The 23,185-nt window shown below is 40.9% G+C and overlaps 1 non-coding gene and 1 pseudogene across 1 annotated transcript; one reads left to right on the top strand and one right to left on the bottom strand.

Moving 5' to 3' along the window:
• Positions 1-434: 434 nt before the first annotated feature.
• On the top strand, positions 435-1,227 carry LOC122477174 (annotated as a pseudogene).
• Positions 1,228-14,512: 13,285 nt separating this feature from the next.
• LOC122478153 lies at positions 14,513-14,672 on the bottom strand. The gene has a single exon (XR_006295901.1). It is a non-coding gene; the product is annotated as a U1 spliceosomal RNA (small nuclear RNA).
• Between the last annotated feature and the right edge of the window lie 8,513 nt (positions 14,673-23,185).

Raw genomic sequence — 23,185 nt, 5'->3', positions numbered from 1 at the left:
CATAAGAGACTCTTAAATACAGAGAACAAACTGAAGGTGAAAAGGAGGGTGGGGGAGGGGGAAAACGGGTGATGGGCATTGAGGAGGGCACTTGTTGGAATAAGCACTGGGTGTTGTATATAAGCCAATTTGACAATAAATTATATTTTTAAAAATTAAAAAAATAAAAATACACTAATAATAAATAAATACATAAATACATAAATAAATTCCCTGAGGATTTCTACATAGAAAATTATGCCATCTGTAAATAAGGACAGCTCTGTTTCATAAGGCCAAAATTAATAGAACTGAAAAAATAAATACACAAATCCATAATTATAGTTAGAGACATCAACCCCCCTCTGTCAGTAATTGATGGATCCTGCAGGCAGGAAATCAGTAGAACTATAGATGACCTGAACAGCACTATCAATCAATTTGATCTAATAGACATGTTTAAAATACTCCATGCAGTACCTAGTGCAGACTTGGCTTATGATCCTAAGAAGCATCTGAAGTGTGTAGCAGCTGCAAAGCATTGGATTCTACATAAACTAAACAAAGTGTTTGCTCCTGGTCCATACACCAATACTCACAAGCTGAGAGAATGTCTTTCCCCCATCCTTTTTCTAAGTAACAGACTTAAGTATGCTCTAACAGGAGGTAAAGTAAAGGCAATCTGCACACAGTGGTCCATTGAGATTAATAGCAAGGTCTGAACGGATATAACCTACTCTGCCGTGTTGATGGATGTCATCAGCACTGACAAGACCAGAGAGAATTTCTGTGTGATCTATGACACTAAGGATTGCTTTGCTGTCCATCATATTATACCTGAGGAGGCCACATACAAGTTGTACAAAGTGAGAAAGATCTTTGTGGGCACAAAAGGAATCCCTCATCTGGTGACTCACGATGCTCACACCATCTGCTACTCTGATTAAGGTGAATGACACCATTCAGATCAATTTGGAGACTGTATGGTGAGAAGTGCTAATTTGGGAAAAATTGGCGTGCTCACCAACAGAGTGAGACATCCTGGCTCTTTTGATGTGGTTCGTGTGAAAGATGCCAAAGGCAACAGCTTTCCCACCCAGCTCTCCATTTTTGTTATCGACAAAGACAAAAACAAAACCAAACCAAACAAAAACAAAAACAAAAAAACATGGATTTCTCTTCCCTGAGGAAAAGGTATCTACCTCACTATTGCTGAAGAGACTGGCTGCCAAACAGAGTAGTAGGTAAAATAATCTGTAGGTAAGGTGATTGGAAATGTCTTTTACTTAATTAAAGATAATATGGCATGAAAATAAAATACTCCATCCAGGGCACCTAGGTGGCTCAATCGGTTAAGCATCAGACTCTTAATTTCTGCTCAGGTCATGATCTCATGGTTCATGGGATCAAGCCCCGCATCGGGCTCTGTGCTGATGGTGCAGATGCTGCTTGGGATTCTCTCCCTCTCTCTCTCTCTCTGCCTCCCCCCAGTGCGTTCTGTCTCTCTTGCCCTCTCCCTCTCTCTCTCTCTCAAAATAAATACATAAACTTAAAAAAAATACTCCATCCAAACAACCACAGAATACACAAATTTCTCAAGCTCACATGGAACATTCACCAATATAAACCACATTGTGGACCATAAAATACACCTTGTGATTTTAAAGAAGAAATCATATAAAGTATGTTCCCATACCACAGTGGAATTAAATTAGAAATCAGAAACAGAAAGGTAGTTTAAAAACTGCCAAATATTTGGAGATTAAACAGCATGCTTATAAACAACACATGGGTCAAAGGAGGAGGCTAAAATAAATCTAAAAATAATTTTAACTAAATGAAAATGAAAATACATTTATCAAAGTCTGTAGGATGCAGCAAAAACAATGCTTAGAGGGAATTTTATAGCATTGAATGCATACATTAGAAAAGAAGAAAGATCTAAAATCAATCATCTAAGCTTCTATGTTAGGAAAATAGAAAAAGAAGAGCAATTTAAGCCTAAAGGAATGAGGAAGAAAAGAAATAATAAAAATTGAAGCAGAAATCAATGAAATTGAAAACAAGAAAACAAGTGAAAAAAAATCAACGAAACCCAAAGCTAATTCCTAGAGAAGATCAATAAAATTGATAAAACTTTAGGCAGGATAACCAAGAAAAAAAGAGAAAAGGTACAAATTACTAAGCTCAGAAATGAGAGAATATCCATCATTATTAATCCCATGGACTCTAGGATATTGAACACCAAAAACAACTTTATGCCCATACATATGATAACGTAGATGAAATAGATCAATTCTTGAAAGATACAAACTACCAAATTCATGCAAGAAGAAATATATATGAGGAGGCCTGTATAAAGGAAATTGAATCAATAATTATAAATCTTCCAAAACAGAAAGCATGAGGCCCAGATGATTTAACCGGTGAACTGTACCAAACATTTAAGGAAAAATGATTACAATACTCCACAGTCTCTTCCAGAAACTAGAAGCAGAGGGAATACTTCTGACTCATTCTACAAGGCCAGAATTACACTAATACCAAAGCCAGACAAAGACATGACAATAAAGGAAATCTACAGGTCAGTATCTCTCATGAACATAGATGCAAAAATCCACAAAACTATTAGCAAATAAAATCAAACAATATATAAAAACATTAAATATTTTTATAAAATTTTAAATATATAAAATATTATATATATAAATATATATAAATATATATAATACATAAAATATATCAATATATAAAATATATATATATAAATCAATATATAAAAATATTATATACCATGACCAAGCAGGATTTATTCCAGGTATGCAAGGCTGGTTCAACATTCCGACTCAATTAATGTAAGCCACCACATCAGCAAACTAAAGAAGAAAAATCATATGACCATATAAATTGATGCAGAAAACACATTCAACAAAATCCAGTAGCTGTTCATGATTTTTAAAAAGAAACTCTAAGAAAACTAGGAATAAAGAGTTGGTTTCAATTGTCCATTTTTCCTTTAGGTTTTGAGCTAAATCTTGACTTCTTGCATCACTAGTTATTCTTTTACTAAGTGCCAAATACTGTTTATAAAAAATTTAAAAGATACCATGATATTGTGAAGCTGCAGTTAATGATATATTACACTGTAGTTTTGTTTCGAGCAGATAACTAGCCTAGGAATAAATTAGATTAATCCAATTAGGGATTCAGATGACTTTAAACTGACGTTCTGTCCTTTTTAGGGCTAATATAGTTCTGGCTAATGCTTATTCTTAGAATGTAAGATTCCTTCAGGATCCCAGCTCAAAACCTGGGGTGGGGGGTGGGAAGGAGTTACCAAGTCTCTTCTTTAGTGGGTCCTGGACTCTAATTTTGTCCCCCGACACCCTGAATCTGCACAACTTCTCATCCTCTCCGCTGTGGCTTTCTAGAATTGGCACTTTCCCCTTGAAAGAAAAAAAGCCAAATTCCAGGCACTGCTCCCTGGGCTTCCCTTCTCTTCCAGACCCTGGCCCTATAAATTCTTTCTGCCTTGGTAGCTTTGTGATGTTCTCAGGCAGGGTATCTTAATGCTTTTCTAGCTTCTCTAATTGTTCTCATTTGGAGGATTTGAAAGCAACATTCTCTTTCTACATTTTAGAATACACTGATGTTTTCTTTAAGGCCCAATATATGTTCTATTCTTGTGAGTATGGAGGGGTACTGACAACCTGAATTTTATGATTACACAGTATAGAATATGATATATATCAACCAGATATTGTGATAGATTATAATATTGTTCCCAACTTTCTGCTGCTGTCCATGTAAAAAAACTACACTATCCCTGCCCACTAGCATGTGACTTGTGGTGCCATCCTGTGAATGGAATATACTTCCCATCATCTCAGTGACCTTAGGCTTGGCCATATGACTTACTTTGGTCAGGGAAATATGAATGGAAGTGGTCTGAGGCCACAAGGACCTGAAGGAAGCAGTCTGAGGCCACAAGGACCAGAAACTTTAAGAGCCATCACTGGCTGCGCCATTGTTCTTTTCCCTCTGGAGCAAAGCCGACACATCCTGGAGAGGGGCTCCTCCTTCACTGGATTTCAGATGGAGCAGAACCAAAGCCTACACCAACCAACATGTAATGTGATCAAGAAATAAATGTTTGCTGTTGCAAACCACTGGTCCTTGGAGGTTGTTTCTTACCACAGCATAACCTAGCAAAAGATGATAAATGCAGATAGATTTTATCATATTGTTTAGATCTTCTATATATTTGTTTATCTTTTGTCTATTTGTTCTGCTATGTGCCAAGAGAGATAAATTTCTTGACTCCAAATGTGTTTCTATTTCTTGTTGCATTTTCTATCCTTTTTCTGCATGAATTTTGACACTTTATTATAATTTGGTTCAAATGAAGGTGTCAACTTAAAAAAGCATATATCCATTACAGTTAGTAAAATGGTGTTAATGCTAATTCAACTGTAGCTATGAGGAAGACACCCTGGGCTCTGACTCCTAGCAAGGTAAATTCTCAGAGTTCTGTTGTGCAACTAGGAGAATTTATCAAGACTTGCCCCTAGCCAGAGGCGAAATACCTTTCAAGATCAGCGAACTCTACTGGTTTTTGAGACACCTATAGTAACTAACTGGATTTTCCAAGTGTTCTGAGACTGAGATGGGAATACCATATAAGTAGAAGGCTTCCATCACTGTACAGCTATCTCCCAGAGAGGGATGAATCTGCTAGCTTCCAGTCCAACCACTTGAGGGTTTAGGTAGAGTGAGCTACTGTCCCACCTTACTCCCACTGTGAACCTCAAACTTCAGGATGAAGTGACAATACAGATACGTGGGCTCTGCAACTCTAAGGGAAAAAATAGTGGGTTTTGGTGATGTACTGCCTCCCCTTAATAACTGGTAATGTTATTGTTAGTATAATAATTATTATATAACATCCCTGCCCATTCCATGCGGCTTAGAGGGGCTAAAATTCTTACTCTGCTTGAGCCCCAGGAGTGGTGCTACATGGCTATGCCCCTAACCTCCAGAGGCACAGAGGCATAGACAGTTTGCTCACACTCTCTTCTTCTTCTCTTCTCTTTTTTTGTCTCTCTGTTCCCCTCCTCTTCCTTCTCCCCTCCTCCTCCACTTTTCTTCTTCTTATTCTTTAGTTCTCTCTCTCTCTCTCTCTCTCTGTCTCTCTCTCCTCTCATTGCTGGGGGTGGAGGTGCACCAATCTCATGAAGGCAGCTGGGGAATGAGTCAGGCTATTCCAGACACCACTGCCTAGCACAAGGCCTATTTACCCTCAGGTTCCTCTGTGCCAATCTGGCATAGTTGCACCTGGCAACTGAAGAGTGTGGCCAGTTGCCCAGGACAGTGATCCAGGCCCATGACGTGCCTCTCATGTGTGTTTTTCTATTTTTTCTGGAAATGGGTTAGGCATGTGGTACCATTCATTACAGTCCAGGTTCCTTTTGTGTTACAAGATGCTCTGATTAAGTGCTTAGGATTATGATGACAAAAGCCTCTCTTTCCTTGGATCCTCCAACGTTCTCACCAGGCACTTGAAAGTGTCGACACAGTGCCTAGACACTGCATGAGCCCTTAGGAAGGAAGTGTTCTTCATTTCTTTCTGTTTCCAGATGGGGACATAGAAGTTTACATCACTGGTTAGAAGAGAAGAAAGGCCTCAGAGTTTTTGACTCCAAGGCTAGTGCTCCTGGCCCTACACCAAGCTAAGTTTCAATGAGCAATGCAGAGCCATAATGAATAGTGCTGAGGTAAGTGCATGGGCCTGCCAGTCGGCAGGCCTGATGTATGAGTTTTCCTGGGCTGCCATAACAAAATTCCATAGACTGGACAACTTAAACAACAAACATCTATTTTCTCATATTCTGGAGGCTAGAAGTCTGATCTCAAAGTCACATAGTCTTCTCTCTGTACATATCTGTGTCCTAATGTCCTTGTGTTATAAAGACACCAGTCATATTGGATTAGGGCCCACCCTAACAGCCTAATTTTATCTTAATTACTTCTTTAAAGACCTTGTCTCCAAATACAGTCACATTTTGAGATATTGGGGGTCAGAACATCAACATATGATTTTGAGAGGATTCAACTCCATCTGCTTCCACCCTGTCACTCCTAGCTTTCAACTTTGGGCCAGTCCCAGACTTCAAATTTGCACCCTATGAAAACAGAATTGGGCCAGATATCTGAGGCTCTGTTCACTCCTGATATCTTCAGTGTCATAAGCCCTCTCATCAGAGATCTATGGCTGGGCAAGTTTCCAAGGCACCCAAACAGACTGGAGCAGGGGCTGACTCTGTAGAGAAGAGCTGCACCCAGAGGTACTAGGGACCCTGCATCGGGGCCCAGAAATTCGACAGCATCAGGACAGAACAGAGAGAATGGGCCAGGAAGATGGGGAGAGTAGTCACCCACTTGATATGACTCCACACCTCTGTTGAGTCCAGAACAAGGGAAGTAGATCCAGTGGTCAGGAGCCCATGCTTTAGGGTTGGACATCTGCATTGGAAAGTCCACCTAGCGACATAAGTGGAGGACCTTGAACAGGCTACTCAATCTCTCTGGGTATCTTCCATAAAAATGAAGCTAAGAATAACACATAATTCACAGGTTTGGTGTGAGGAATAAATGAGATAATTCTTATAAAGTTCTTAGCCGAGTGTGTGGCTTATAGTAAGTCCTTGGCGATAGCTAAGTTGGTGCTGCTGTGGTGCACCACCCAAATCGCCGTTCAGGACTAAAGCACTTGTTTTCTAGCTGCTGGGAATGCTGCTTCTCAAGTGTCAACTTCCTTGACTGCTCCATCAAGTATCAGCTTTTGCAGGAATTGCCCACAGGTACCTAGAGCAACGTAGCCCCAGGTCACAGCCCTTCTGAAGGGCAGCCTCATCCAGTGACTGGTAGATGTTAGGGAGGGGAATAATGACAGTCTCTCCTCCACCATTCAGAAAGATAACTCCAAAGTTCCCCACCAGGTTGGGGGTGTCCGTGTCATGACTTCACCTCAGCTCAACTTGTCCCTCTGCTCCATGCTGCTTCCTGCCCTTCCCTTGTCCAAGTATTGATCCTGAGAGAACATTTCCATGGTACAATGGAGGGAATTGCTCTGTGATCTCATTCTTTTCAACTCTACCTTCACTCACCCCATTCCAGGCCCATGGGCCTCCTTGCTGTTCCTCACACACACCAAGCTGCCTTCTCCTTACAGTGTTTGCACATGCTGTCCTCCCTGCCTGGGACATACTCCTCTCAGCCAAATGGCACACGCATTCAGTGCCAAATTTCAGCACCATCTCCACTATCTGGCACCTGCTGGCCTTTTTTATGCTTTATTTTTATCCATAGCACGTACTGATGTACTATGGAATACAATCCTTTATCTTCTGTATTGTCACTATCCCCCAACCAGAATGTCAGCTCTGTGAGGGCAGGAAATTTTGTCTGTTTTTATCTGGCTTGTCTGTTTACCCAGCACCTTGATCAGTGCCTGGCATGTAGTGGATACTCAATAAATATTTATTGAATGAATAAATGGATGAATGACTAACCCATATGGGAATGGGAAGTGCCACCTAAGCTGAATGTGAAAGTGAATCATGACCATGGGGGGTTATTATTCTGAAGAACCTCTAGGAAACAGTGCACAGGAGTTTGACTTGTGAGTTTTCCACCTTGCACTTTTGGGTACTTTAAGGTTATAGGTTTTTCCATGTAATTTATTTTACAGACCCTCAAAAGTCAATCAGAAACAAACTTTTTTTTTATTTTACAAGTGTGAGCATTTGAGGAATGTGGTGCAGGCAGAGGGCCCTGCAGCCTGGTTCCTTGGCTCACACACATATGTAAAACCCATTCATTAAACAGGTTTTAGAGTAAACAGAAGTCTTTGCTTTTAACTCCTTTTTGAGGTAACCCTTTTCGAAGTGGGCAAGCCCTTCGTGCGATGGATAGAATTCAAGCCTAGAGTCCTTTGTGAGTGGCCCACACATGAGAAACGTTTGAGAAAGACAGTGAATGTATTTTCAATAAAATCTCTGCAGTGGCCTGGGAGATAAGATGGTATATTCTGGTTAATACATGTGTCTGCCAAACAGAATTGATGTGAATCCCCAGACCTCCATGATCTTGTTCCAGAAGACTGGTGCATACCAAGTATGCAGAATATCAACATTCCACCAAACAGAACTTCCTTTTCCTTTTATCATTCAGGAGCCACTTGAGACACTCACAAGCCTCACAGCCACTCTGAAGCTTCTTAATTCTCAGTGATCACGCGAGTTTGAGATATGTAGGTATCACTGGCCTCTAGTTGGGAACATGTTCAGTGGTTTTTATAGTGAACTTATCAAATGAAAGTCAGTTCCTTGATAACTTGTTTTCCACATATCTTCTAATGTAGCAGTTCTCAGGGCATAAATGGTTTGGAGGAAGCCCTCTTGAAAGGAGGAAAGTCTCTGAATTATCGGGGGAACTTTTTCAATGTAAGTACTCTCACTCACCATGCAGCACAGAGATTCGGACCCTCCCACGGTTGATAACAAAGCAGGTACACTTATATCTGCATCACCAACAAGAGCACTGCTCAAGCACAAACCTTGGGCTCCACTCCCCACCCTCCACCTAATGAGAGTCCAGCAGTGGGTAAGCGGGAGGTTGCGATCAGCCTGCCTGCTCTACCTATTTGCAGTGCAATCTTAGACAATGAACTTAACATGTTTGAGCCTTAGTTTCCTTTTTTGAAAAATGGGGCTAATCATCCCTGCACTGAGTGTCTGCATATTTTCTACATGCAGGTAGCCACAAAGCCACCTGCAAACAGTCTCGTCTCTGCGTGTGTCTGTGTGGGTATGCACATGCACACACCAAATGGAGTCACACAAACGGCATTTCTGTGTGACCAATATCAATAAATACTCCAAAGGGCCTGCTGCCCTTCTCAGATAAAGAGTACCCTTTGATATATTCCAATAATGTTTCTGTATATTTATTGAGTTCTACTCTGACCTCCAGATCATTTTCAGTTTTGCGTGTCTGACCTGCTAGGAATGGCCATTCTGAACTACAATTCAAGTTTGATTTTTCAGGGTGTTTCTCATCTTCCTACACTGTTGCTCAAGGCCAGAAAGTGTGCATATCCTTAGAAACTGAGCTCAAATGCATACAATCACTCATCTATTTAATCATTCATTTTTTTATTTTTCAAATATATGCTGAGGGCCTACTAAGCACCAAGCATTCTGCTAGGCTGCAGGATACAAGTATAGTTTCTACTTTTATGGAATTTATAGTCTAAAATGGAAACAAAACTGAAGAAATAGTCAAATACTGTGACAATTTCATGAATGGAGTGCCATGACAGACAATGGAAGAAAAGGATAATCTACTGACATAGGATAATAACAGGTAGTGTCTCTACGGAGGGAACATTTTAGCCAAATCCAGAAGTATGAGGAGCCAGATATGAGGGAATAGAGAGAGGGCATTTCAGGGAGAGGAAAGAATAAGTACAAAGGCCCTGAGGCAGGAAGATGTGATGGGGAGAAAAAAGACAACCTCCTAGTGACCAAGAGGTTGGGCTGGCTCCCCTGGCTTCCACAGGGGATTCCCCATTTTCTTTCCTGGTTCAAGATGGTAAGGGGCTTCTTGCCCACCCTTGCTTCTCTGTACTGAGATATCAGCTCTGGGCTGGAAGTGGCTTCCTCACTAGGCTGGAAAAAGCAAATGGAGGAGAAATGGGTGTCACCAGTGAAGCTATGTTTGAGAAAGTGCCATCTCACAAACCCCAGAACCTCCATGGTCATTGCTAGAAGACTTCGGGGTAGGAGAGAACAACGCAGGCCCATTACACTCACCCTGATAATTTGCCTACCATGGAAGTCCCTCGCTTGTCACCATTGCCAACACATGCCCTTTTCCTCACCCCAGGACACAACTGAGACCATGTTAGATATCTAAAGATTCACTTGAGTGCTACAGGGTAATAAAACATAAAGAAACACAAAAAGTAACATGTAACCAGAAGTGACTTTATCAGTTTAGCATATGGTCTACCAGGGTGTCTCCCTTTCTAATAGCATCTACCTCCCTGTACACAGACTGTTTTTATCTCTTGCCACCAAAGAGGAGTAGAATCATAGACTCTTTGTCCAAACAGGGACTCTTTAAAGACTGAAAGAGCACTACTAATATTTAGGCTGGAGGAGTATGTAGAAATTGCCTTGGCTAACCAGGACATATGGTTACCCTCGGAAGAGCAATGTGGGGCAGAGAGAGGCAGAAGCCCTTCCCAGGCTTCAAAGGCCTGCTTTTTTGCAAATATTTCCTATTCTTTTTGTAGGCATATGATAGAATTGAATTTCCCTGATCCCTTGAGATTAGGTGCGACCAAGTGACCTGCTCCAGCTGATGGTTTATGAACACAAGGGTGGTGTTTCACTTCTGAGCAGAAACAGAAAAAACAGTATATAATAGGCCATGTTTCCTTTTTTTCTGCTTCAGTGTTACTGGAATCACGAAGTCAGAGCCTCCCTCAGCCTGAGCTCTGAGAATGATATGGAGCTAACCATCAACTGAGCTGCAATCGGCATAAGTGACTAAGTGAGAAATAAATCTTTGTTGCGATTTTCCCCTGAGATTTTGCAGTTGTTTCTTACTGCAGCATCACCCAATCCAACTGACTGATTCTACTCCCAGGTGTCAGTTCCAGGTCCCCATGATGGAGCACCTCTGTGCACAGATCCACTCTTCCCCTAGACCCTTGCACTAGCCTGTCTTCTGGGTTGCCTGGAGCTACATTCCCCAAATGATGACAGTGGCCTTCTCAACTAGCTGTCCCAAGCCCAAATGAGAGCCCAGAGAAGAGCCATACTAAAGGATGGAGTCACGAGTTTGTAAAGGTATGGGCTTAGCAGTGAAATGAAGGAAAAAAATGATTGTTATGTGATTGAATTGTGTTCCAAAAAAATTCATATGAATTCCCAACCAGCAGACTCCAGAATGTGACTTTATTTGGAAATAAGGTTAATGCGGATGTCATTAGTTAAGATGAGGTCATTAGGGTGGGCCCTAACTCAGTGTGACTGGTGTCCTTATAAAAAGGGAAAATTTGGACACAGTGGCATGCACACAGGAAGAACACCATGTGACAATGAAGGCAGACATCAGAGCGATGATTGTACAAGCAAAGGAATTGCAAAGATTTCCAGCAAACCACCAGAAGCTAGGGGAGAGACGTGGAACAGATTCTCCCTTCCAGCCCTCAGAAGGAATTATCCCTGCCAGAATATTGACCTCAGATTTTAACCATCAGAACATTAGGACAATAAATTTCACTTGTTTAAGCCCCCCACCTTGTGGTAATTTCTTACAGAAGTCTCAGGAAACTAATATAATACAAAACAATGGTGGATCTAGCAGCAGAGCTAGCAGGCAGATTTTATAATCCTTCCTGCAAGTCTCAGAGCATCTTCAATGTCCCTTGACACAGATATAGACCCAGACACAGGGACAAACAGAGACACAGATACAGGTATAGATAGACAAACAGATACAGGTATATATAGGGACACACATACAGGAGAGAGAGAGGTACAGATAGACACCCAGCTATAGGAACAGATAGAGACACACATGCAGGTACAAATACAGACACAGACAAAGGTACTTGTATACAGGTAGATACAGGTACAGATGGAGACACAGATAGGAGTGGATATGGAGATAGAGACAAAGATACAGGTGCAGATAGAGATACAGATACAATGTAGAGAGACACAGATACAGATAAAGATAGAAACACAGATCACAATGGAGACCAGTTAAGATCCATACAGATAAACATAGACACTGAGGAACAGGTAGAGATACATAACCAGATACAGGTATGAAGAAAGAGAGCCCTAGAAAGAATTACATATAGAGACACAGATTCAGGAACAGGTAGACATCTGTACATAGGTCCAGATAGAGACACAGATAAAGATTCAAATAGAGACCGGACACATATATCCATATGTATGATTAGAGACACTGATACAAATATGCACAGAGAACTAGAAATAGGTAAAAATACAGTAACACAGACACTGACAGATAGAGGTACAGATATACAGAAAGGCAAAAATACAGATACAGGTAGAGATAGACACAAGGACAGATCTAGATCGAGATACATTTCCAGATAGAGATATAGATTCAGATATAGTCACATGTAAATACAGATAGAGATAGTGACCCAGATACAGGGATAAGTAGAGACAAAAAAATGTACAGAATGAGATCAGATACCAGTACAGATAAATGCATAGAAACGGATTCGGGTTGAGACATAGGTAGAGGTATAGAGAGAGTCAAGATTCAAGTACATAAAGACCCAAAAATATAGGAACAAATAGAATAGTACAGGGATAGATAGAGACACAGATACAGGTAAAGACAGAGCCAGTAACAGGTACAGATGTAGACACACATAGAGGTACAGAGACCCAGATAGGGGCACAGACAGAGAAAAAGTATAGATACAAAAGCCCAGATGTAGGTAGAGATAAAGATCCAGAAAGCATTATGGATAGAGACACAGATGAGGGTACAGTACAGGGAAAGGTACAAATTTGCAGATAGAGGCACAAATACAAGGACAGATGAAGATACTGGTACAGGCTGATAGAGACCCAGCTACAGGAACAGATGGAGATGCAGATACAGAAACAAGAGACCTCAATACAGGAAAAGAGAGACACAGATACAGGTACAGATGGAGACACAAATTTAGGAAAAGATAGATATTGACCCAGGTACCTAGGAAGACACAGATACTGGTTCTTATAGAAATGCAGGTTAGTGAACAGATAGACAACCAGATACAGGTACAAATAGATACCCATTGACAGATACAGTTAGAGACACAGATACTAGTATAGATAGAGACCCACCTACAGATACAGATGGAGACCCACACACCTACTGAAAACCAGATACTGGTACTTGTAGAGATACTAAAACTGGTACAGATAGACACAGTGACTGAGAAACAAGTGCACATGGAGACATACTGAAGTATGGAGAGAAGCACAGATACAGGCATAGACAGAGACATAGTTACACACATACAATTACAGATACAGATGTGAATACAAATACAGACACAAATACAAGTACAAATAGAGAAACAGTCACTGATATAAATGGAAAGACATAGGTACTTATGGGCACAGATAGAGGTAGTTAAAAAGACAGACACAGATACAATTAGACACACATATACAGATACAGGTACAGGTAGAAACCCTGCTACAGGTATGACCAGAGAGGTAGATACAGGTATGATATAGAAACCGATACACATACAGAGACATAGATACAGGTACATACATAGATACAGATTATTTGGGTGCAGATAGAAACCCAGATACAGGTACGGGTAGAGACATAGATTCATGAATAGAGAGAGACCAAGTACCAGTTAAAGATACAGTTTGAAGCACAGATAAAGACATGGATAAGTCTGTCAAATAGATTCAGTTTCACATAGGGACACAAATCCATGTACAAACACAAATACAGGTACAGATAAAGACATAGCTTCATGTATACAGACAGATCCAGACACAGGTACAGATAGCGACGCAGATACAGGTGCAGGTAGAAACAAAGACAGTAGTACAAGTAGAGAGACTTATTTACCATTACAGATAGAGACCAAGATACAATTACTTATAGGAGAAAGATACTGATACAAATAAAGACACAGGTATTGTTACAGAAATCGATACAGATGCAAAGTTACATTACAAATAGAGACAAATACCAGTACAGATAGGGACACAGATACTGTTGGATATAGAGACACAGAAACACTGATACTTGTCCAGTGGAGAGCCAAATGAAAGTACACATATGCAGGTATTTATAAGGACCCAGATACAGGTACAGATTGAAACAGGGATACAGGTACCTCTCTCTGTACAGATACAAGTACAGATAGAAACACAGATCCAGATATGTTAATGACATAGATACAAGTACATATATAGTTCAGACAGAAGTAAGGATAAACTCAAATACAGATAGAGACTCAGATACAGTGACAAAGACACAATACAATTAAAGATGGAGACCCAATTATAGGTACAGATGGACACACAGACATAGGTGCAGATAGAGAAAGAATACAGGTACACACTGAGACATAGATATATGTACAATAAGAAACACTGATTCCTATACAGATACAGACCCAGATACAGTTACAAATAGAGGGACAGATACAAGTAAAGATAGAGACAAAGATACCAATACTTAGGAGACCCAAATACAGGTGTAGAGAGAAATCCATAGAGTGGCTCAGATATAGACAAAGATACTGCATACACACGTGGGTACAAATAGAAACACAGATTCAGATACAAATAGAGTCATATATACAGGTACATATAGAGATTCAGACACAGGTACAGATAGAGACACAGATACAGGTACTTATTAGATGTAGATACAAGTACCTTTTTTTTTCTTTAAGCATGAACCCAGTCCCCCACTCCCACAAATGATGCAGTCGAGTTTCCCACACTTGGGGACATCACAGGGGTCAGCACATCTGAAGTGCAATGAATAAGCCTCACCCTGGGAAAACCACCTTCATGATCACAGTATCTCCCCTGCCAGGTAAGTATTAGATACAAGTATCTTACAGATACAGATACAGGTACAGATAGAGATACAGACACTGATATTTATAAAGACATAGATATGTAAGATAGAAACAGAGATACAGGTACAGACTGAGACACAGAAAGAAATACAAGTAGAGACACATTTAGAAGTACTCATAGAGACCCAGATACTGATAGAGCTCAGATACAGGTACAAACAGACACACATATACAGGTACAGATAAAGATACAGATACAGAGAGTGACATAGATGCAAACACAGACAGAGACAGACACAGCTACAGATATAATTCTTCCCCATCACTGACATCAAAACTCAAAGGCAGCTTTAATGGCAACTGGGAGATGTCAAGTGCTAACAGTTGCCAGTATCATCAAACAGCATTTATAAATGCCTTTTAGAATTCTTTGACAGCTATGTTTCCTCTAAAGAAGTTCTCACTGGTAATGAGAATTATAAGGACAATTGGCTTTCCCTTTTCACTTTGGCAGCCTGGCAATTCAGAGCCTATGAGACAACCCCTCCTGTCAACGGTATCCCTGATGTTCTGCATATTCATACATTTCTTTGCTTTGTTTTGATTTTCTACTGTTGTTTGTGCTTTCTCTAGGCCTGCTTCTCTATTTCTATTGTATTAGATTGCAGACATTTTTTAAGCTGTCTCAAATTTCTTTTCAAATGAAGCCAGGTGTCCATCAATGAAATGGAGGCAGCTATACAATACAGTGGTTGGAACAGACAGACCAGGGTCAAATTCCAGCTCTGCCATGTCCTCCGAGCTAAGACCCCACCCCTGTTCCCCCAGAGATGCTTCAGTTTGAAGGGAAAGGCAGCCATCTGGGTAGTGGACTCTGTGTGTATGAGACTGCCGGCCTGGGCTGCCTCTCCCACACTTGCCCTTGATCCTTTGCCTGAGAAGGACTGAGGCCAACAGTACCTATGGGGAACAAAAGGCAATGATTAACAAGGCTCTGGGCAAGCCGATCCGAAGCATGAACCCAGCTCTGTAGCCAGCCACCCAATATAAAAGCCTCAGCTCTTGGCCTCAACCTCCTTTCGCCTTGCCCAGAACCTGTGTGAACTTGACCTGGGCCACAGGCCACAAGGCCAAATCCCAGGCTAATGTGGGTCTGGCTCCAGGTCTCAACTAGGCCCTTCTCCCTTCCCAGCTCAGTTTCCTCACCTAGTCAGCATTGTTCATATGTTTATAAAAAGGAGAAAAAGAGTTTCCTTTTGGTTTCTCCTTCGTACTACAGTAAGAAGTACATGTTCAATGTACGAAGATTTTAAAAATACAGATGACCTTCGGATACCTGGTGGCTCAGTCCGTTAAGTGACTCTTGATTTCGGCTCAGGTCATGATCTCATGGTTTGTGGGTTCTAGCCCTGCATTAGGCTCTGCACTAACAGCAGACTGCTTGGGATTCTCTGTATCTCTCTCTCTCTCTCTCTCTCTCTCTGACCCTCCCCTACTCTCTCTTTCTCTCTCTCTCAAAATAAATAAATAGACTTAAAAAAACAGAGATGGCCTTGTGATGAGTACTGGGTGTTGTATTTAAGTGAAGCACTGAATTCTACTCCTGAAACCAAATTGCACTGGATGTTAACTACAATTTAAATGAAACCACTCAAAAAAATACAGATGACCAAAAAGAAAACAGCACCCAGTACTCACCCCCCAAACAGAGCCACAGTTAGTATTTTGCTGTGGGTACTTCCAGCCTTGATTCTACCGATATATATTAGTTGAATCTTGGGAAATTGTTGTTTGGGCTGGGCAAAAATGGTTGAATATCTGCTATCGCATATGGCTTATTCTAACAATACATTTAAATTTCTTTTTAATTTGAGTATAGTTGACACACAATGTTACATTACTTTCTGGTGTACAACATAGTGACTCAACAACTTTATATGTTGTGCTATGCTCAGCACAAGTGTAGCTACCATCTGTCACCACACGACGCTGTTACAATACCATTGACTATGTTCTCTCTGCTGTGCCTTTTATTTTCGTGACTTATTCATTCCAAAACTGGAAGCCTCCAATCATTTATTTATATATAAGCACATATATGTTAATTTCTTTCAAAATAGGATTATATTATACGTATTTATTTATAACATTTCATTTCTTAAAATACATAGTGAACACAGTTCCATTTAATATGGTTAGAATCTATATCCGCATTGTAGAGAATGTCTCAGTATTTCAATGTATAGATATATGATAATTTCTTTAACCAGTTGCCTATTTTTTATTATTTACTATGTCAGCTACCTATGAGTACTAATGAATCACTGCAAACCTTGGTGCCTTAAAATAACAATGATGTGTTATTTCTCATGATTTTGCAGGTAGGCCTGCTGTCCTTCTGCTGGGCTCTCCTGGGCTCCCTCATGAAGCTGCAGACAATCAGGGAAGCTCACTGAACCTTAGCGTCCAAGGTCTGTATCGCAGGTCAGGCATGGAACATGTAGTGCCCATGTAACTGGACTACTCAGACTCCAGCCCTCCAGAGGTCAAACTGATACAGCATGACCCAAAGCCCCAGGCCCACATAAATGCATTCAGGCAGGATGATCCAAAGGCTCACAGGTTGTCTCTCAGGAGCCAGTGGCAGGCTAGTCTTTTCTTTGGAACATGCAGCCTCTGAGCACCCCAAGCCTACAGGGTAAACCGTTTACTGAATGTGTCTCCCCTTCCAACCCTGGAGGGTGGCATAGTGGCCTAAGGATTCCAAGAGGATGGAAATGGAAACTTCAAGATGTCTCAAGGCCCAGACTTGGAAATCACACAGTATCCTTTCTGATGCATTGCACTGGGCAAGGCAAGTCACAAGTCCAGCCCAGGGTCAAATGGGTGGGAAAATTCACCCTACCGCTTGATGAAGGGAACAGCAATATTACATCGCAAAGGAGGATGGACACAGGGAGGTATAATTCATTGGGGGCGTCATTATAACAACATACCAAGCAAAATATCTTCTAATTATTTTTGCCATTATAAGCAGAGCCATGATAGTCACCCTTATCTAATAATTTTCCATCGATAATGCACTTTCTTTTTCAACATTTATTGTGAAATATTCCATACATATAAAAAGTATAAAAATAATGTAAAAAGCACGTAGATGTTCTAAGTTTAAAGATTTGTAGACTTAAACCTGTGTATACTTTTCCTTTGCAATTGTAGGTTTTCCATCTGTAGGACACTGTCAAATTCTGACACTTAAATATATTTAATATGTGATTTGGGTATTTCTGGATTCTGCAGCAAAGGAATACAAATGGAAAATCTGTCAACTTTGTGAAATTTTTGACTTGGATAAGTAGTAAGAAGAGAAATTAGAAAAACTGTTTTTTACCTTAATATGGGCATGTTTTTGAATTGGCTATACTTTTTAAAGCACTGTGGAAGTTTGTTTTTAGTAAAAAATCACAATCTTAATTATTCTAAACACACTTTTAAAAGAATATGATGGGATGCACTTATATTTTTGCATGTATGTCAATGGCTTTCTTAGGGTACCCCCCAGGACTATAGTATACGCCCTTTGCACAAATGTTATATGTGTTGCTGAATTGCCTGCCACACATGGTGTCCTAATTTACTCACTCACCCTTCTTTTGCAGCCCCAATACGTGAAGATAATTTTTTGTTTCATTTTGTATTTTTTATTAGGTTGAAGTTTTTGTATATTTAATAATTATTTGCTTTCTTTATTTTTGTGGGTTTTTTGTTTGCATTTATTTTTCATTTTTATTTTTTTAACTGATGAACAGATTTTTTTAATTTTTTTTAAATTTTTTAATTTAAATTCAAATTAGTTAATGTACAGCGTAGTCTTGGTTTCAGGAGTAGAACCCAGTGGCTTGTCTCTTAATACAACACCCAGTGCTCATCCCCACAAGTGCCTTCCTTAATACCCATCACACATTTAGCCCATCCTCCCTCCCACCTCTCTTACAGCAGCCCTCAGTTTGTTCTCTATATTTAAGAGTCTCTTATGGTTTGCCTCCCTGTGTTTTTGTCTTATTTTTCCTTCCCTTCCCCCGTTCATCTGTTGTGTTTCTTAAATTCCACATGAGTGAATCTATGATATTTGTCTTTCTCTGACTGACTTTTTAAAAAAATATTTATTTATTTATTTTTGAGAGAGAGAGAGAGAGAGAGAGAGAGAGAGAAACAGTGTGAGTAGAAGAGGTATAGAGAGAGAGGGAGACAGAATCTGAAGCAGGCTCCAGGCTCTGAGCTGTCAGCACAGAGCCCGACACCGGGCTCGAACTCATGAACCACGAGATCATAACCTGAGCCGAACTCGGACACTTAACCAACTGAGCCACCCAGGCGCCACAACTCTGACTTTTTTAATCATTCTGTAATTGTGGGGTTTGTCTTTTGCCTATCGCTATTGGTAATTCTTTTATATTAAGGATATTAACTGGCTATCTGTCCATTTCAGACTTAAGAAATATGTCAAGATGCATGAGGAAGGTATGATGCAGTTGTTCTTAAGCCCATTTTATAGATGGGGAAAGTGAGACTCAGAAAAGAGAATGCTCATAGTGACATAGTAAGTTCGTGCAGAAGCTGAGGGAGGAATCCAGGCTTCTGTCTCCCAGCCCAGATCACTTCCTCAGCACCACAGGCCTTTTTACAGCACTGACATTCTAGAAGGAGAGGTGACCTTCATGGGAGTCTGAACTGAAGCTTGGAGCTTAGCCCCAAAAGCCCCATCCTCGAAGGGGAACAGAAACAACATTACTGGGGGAGGGGGCCAGTCCCAGCAGACACTGGGCTTTCCACTCCCATTGGCCACAGTGAGACAGTGGGTTTAAGGAAACAAGTGGACTGGCTGAAGGTCAAAGCTTGTAAAACTGGAAAAGAAAAGACCTATTATTTCTTCCCTCCCCTGGCAACCCCACTGGGGCTAAGCATACTTTGCACCTGGTTTGCAGAGGTCAAAGGGTTCGGAGGAGAAATCCATTTATCTTTACTTTTCTCAAGTGACTGTGGTTAACCTGTCACCAGGCAGAAGACCTTGCTCTACCAGATCAGGGCACCTGCTACTGTGGGTCAAATCCAGCTTTCGGCGGCCGCACCCTGTTTATCCATCAACATGAAGCTCTGGCTTGTTCTTTGCTAAGCGACAGCCAGCGGGTGCTTGCCCTTCCCCCTCAAGACAGTCCTTGCTGCATGCTCCTTTGCTTGAGAAGAGTGCAAAGGGAAGAATGTTCTATTTTTTCCATAATGTGCACAACAGGAAGGATCCTGCCCGGCCCACAGCTCCAGCACTAACATCTGTGAGACTTCAGATAGCTCCCCACCCTCTTGGGACCTCATCTTCCCCCTCTGAATGGTAAGGATTTGGACTTGATGCTCCCACAGGGTCCTGCTAGGCCTCCTATCTGGGATCTCTCTGTTTACTATGCCAGGATGTTTGAGTACCCATTTCGGGTATAGCCAAGACCCCCTCTGTAGGAAAGTCCTCGGCGTCAAGAAGGCCTTCAATGGAACAGGCAGAGGACAGGTGCTGTAAGGTGATGTGAGAGGACCCAATAAGATTTCCAGGGTTTGGTGGCAGCAACAGAAACTGACCCAAACAAACCAAGAGCCCCAGAGTAGGGCCAGGGCCAGCTCCTCAGAACTAAGACTGACTTTCATGCTTCTCTACTGGGAGAACCCTCCCTTCCATGGAGGTGGTAGAGATGCATGGGAAGTAAAAAGTACATGAAAAGATGTTCAACGTCATTAGCCATTACAACAACGCAAATCAAAACCACCGAGAGACCACTTACCGCCTACTAGGATGACAATAATCAAAAAGGCAGAGTGTAACAAGCGCTGGCGAAGGTGTGTTGAAATGAGAACACTCATGCGTTGCTGATGGGGATGTAAAATGGTGCAGCCACTGTGGGAAACATTTCTGTGGTTCTTCAGTAACACATAGAATTAGCATATGGCCCAGCAATTCCACTCCTAGGTATAGACCCAAAGACAATTGAAAGCATATGTGCACAAAAACTTGTACACACATATTTGTAGTAACATTATTGATAATAGCCAAAAAGTGCAAACAGCCCAAATTTCCATCAATTGACGAGTGCATAAACATGATGTGGTGTACCTACACATTCGTAAAAAGGGATGGTGTGCTGATACACACTGAAAACATAAAAGACCACACACAACATGATTCAGTTCATATGAAATGTCCAGAAGATGCCTACAGAGAAACACAGAAAGTCAATTAGTACATGTGTTATATTTTACAATGAAACAACAAACCTGAAAAGAATAGCCTGGCTTGGGCAGGGCAAAAGATTTTGTTCTCATTAGAGTCTCACACCAGTCCTATGAGAAAAGACTTGGAAAGGAAAAATAAAATAAATAAAGCTTAAATATACAACCTAAAAATTTATGGTAAAGAAAATTCCTGTGTGGTTACCATCGGAGTCAAGAAATAGAAAATTGGAAGCACCCAGAAGATCTTGTAGGAGTTTGCTAGGGCTGTCATAACAAAGTACCACATACTGGGTGTCTTAAACAACAGAAATTAATTAATTTATTTATTGATTGATTGATTGATTTCCTCACAGTTCTAGAAGTTGATCTCAAGATCAAGGTTTCAGCAGGTTCAGTTTCTTCTGTGGCCTCTCTCCTTAGCTTGTAGACAGTCTTCTCCCTGGGGCCTCACATGATTCCCCCCCCCCCACCAGACCTCTTGGTGCATGTCTGTGTCCTAATCTCTTTTCATTATAAGGACACCAGCCATATTGAATTAGGGCCCATCCTAATGACTCATTTTAACTTAAAGACCCTAGCTCCAAATATGGTCACAATCTGAGGTACTAGGGGTGGTGATTTCAATATATGAATGGGTGGGGGGTGGGGAACACAACGTAGCTCATAACACCCCTCATAGTAACAACCTTATTTCATCCCCCACCAGAGGTAAACACTATTTTGACTTTTATAGTATCGACTACTTGCTTTTCTTTATAATTGAGCCATCTGTGTCCATCTCTAAACAACAGAGTTTAGTTTTGCCTGTTTATGAATTTTGTATAAATTGAATCACACAGCTTCTTTCACTCAGACAATGCCTGTGAGATTCATCCATGTTGCCGTGGATATCGCTGAAGTTCATTCGTTTCCACTGTATGAAGATATCACAAATCATTTATCCATTCTGCTGTAGATGGACATTTGGCTTGTTTCCACTTTTGTGAATTGCGGGTGAATTGCGGTTGTTTCTGCTCTGTGCTCATTACAAACAGCCTGTTGTTGCTTGCAGTCCCTTTCTTGGCCCTCATGTGCCTGCCCTTGTGTAGAGAGCACATGTAATTTGCTAAGTGATGCTAAACCATGTTTCAAACTGGTGCTACTGACATAGACTCCCATGAGCAGCCCAGAAGTTCCACTTCCTCCACATCTTCCTCAATCCTTAGAATTGTCAGACTTGTTCATTTCAGCCAATCTCCTGAGTGTCTGATGGTAACTCATTGTGATTAAAAGTTTTGTGAAGTAATTGTTCCAACCTTTTGCTCATCTGTCTGACTTTTTCTTATTAATTTTTCAGCATACTTTATATATTCTGGATGCAAGCCCTTTGCATTTATATGTATTGCAAATATCTTCTCCCACTTGGTGGTTTGCCTTTTCATGTCTTTTGATGATGATGTCTATTGCAATTTATCAGCCTTTTATGGTTAGTGGTTGTTACGTGTGTCTTGATTCCAAAGTATTTCCCTATTTTATTTTATGAAGACATTTTCCAATATTATGTTCTAAACATGTTACTGGTTTACCTTTTAGCCTTAGGTCTACAATCCACCCTGAATTGGTTTTTGTGTGTGGTGCCAGGCAGGGCTTTAATTTCATCTTTTCATACGGACCTCTCACTGTCCTAGCACTCTTACACATTTGTCCTAGCACAGTGACACACTTGTCATAGATCAAGTGTCCATGTATGCTCTTGGTGGGGTCTGGACTGTGACTCTTTGTCCTAAGCTCTCAGCTGTTCCTTCTAGTTCAGCCAACCCCAAACAACCCAGGGCAAAAGCAGTTCCAAGTGTCAGGCTCACCTCTCTCGATTCCCCACTCTCCCAGATCTTGGCTTGGTATTCTATTTCACTATCTAGTTAGCTCATTGATGCTTCTTTTAAATTTTCTCTTAATGTTTATTTATTTATTTTTTGCGAGAGAGCATGAGAGCAGGGGTGGGGCAGAGACACAGGGAGAGAGAGAAAGAATCCCAGGCAGGCTCTGTGCTGCCAGCACAGAATCCTGGCACGGGGCTTGAACCCACAAACCACGTGAGCATGACCTGAACTGAAACCAAGAGTTGGACGCTTAACCAACTGAGCCACCCAGGCGCTCCAGCTCATTGATGCTTTTAAAGTGATATTTTAAAATATTTTGTCCACTTTTTGACACAGGAGGTTTGGTTCAAATTACCTAGTCTTCAGTGATCAGACATCAAAGTCCAGAACACTTCCTTTTCCT

The sequence above is a fragment of the Prionailurus bengalensis genome, chromosome X (assembly GCF_016509475.1).
Source record: "Prionailurus bengalensis isolate Pbe53 chromosome X, Fcat_Pben_1.1_paternal_pri, whole genome shotgun sequence".
Classification (NCBI taxonomy): domain Eukaryota; kingdom Metazoa; phylum Chordata; class Mammalia; order Carnivora; family Felidae; genus Prionailurus; species Prionailurus bengalensis.
This window is presented reverse-complemented; position numbering and strand designations above follow the sequence as displayed.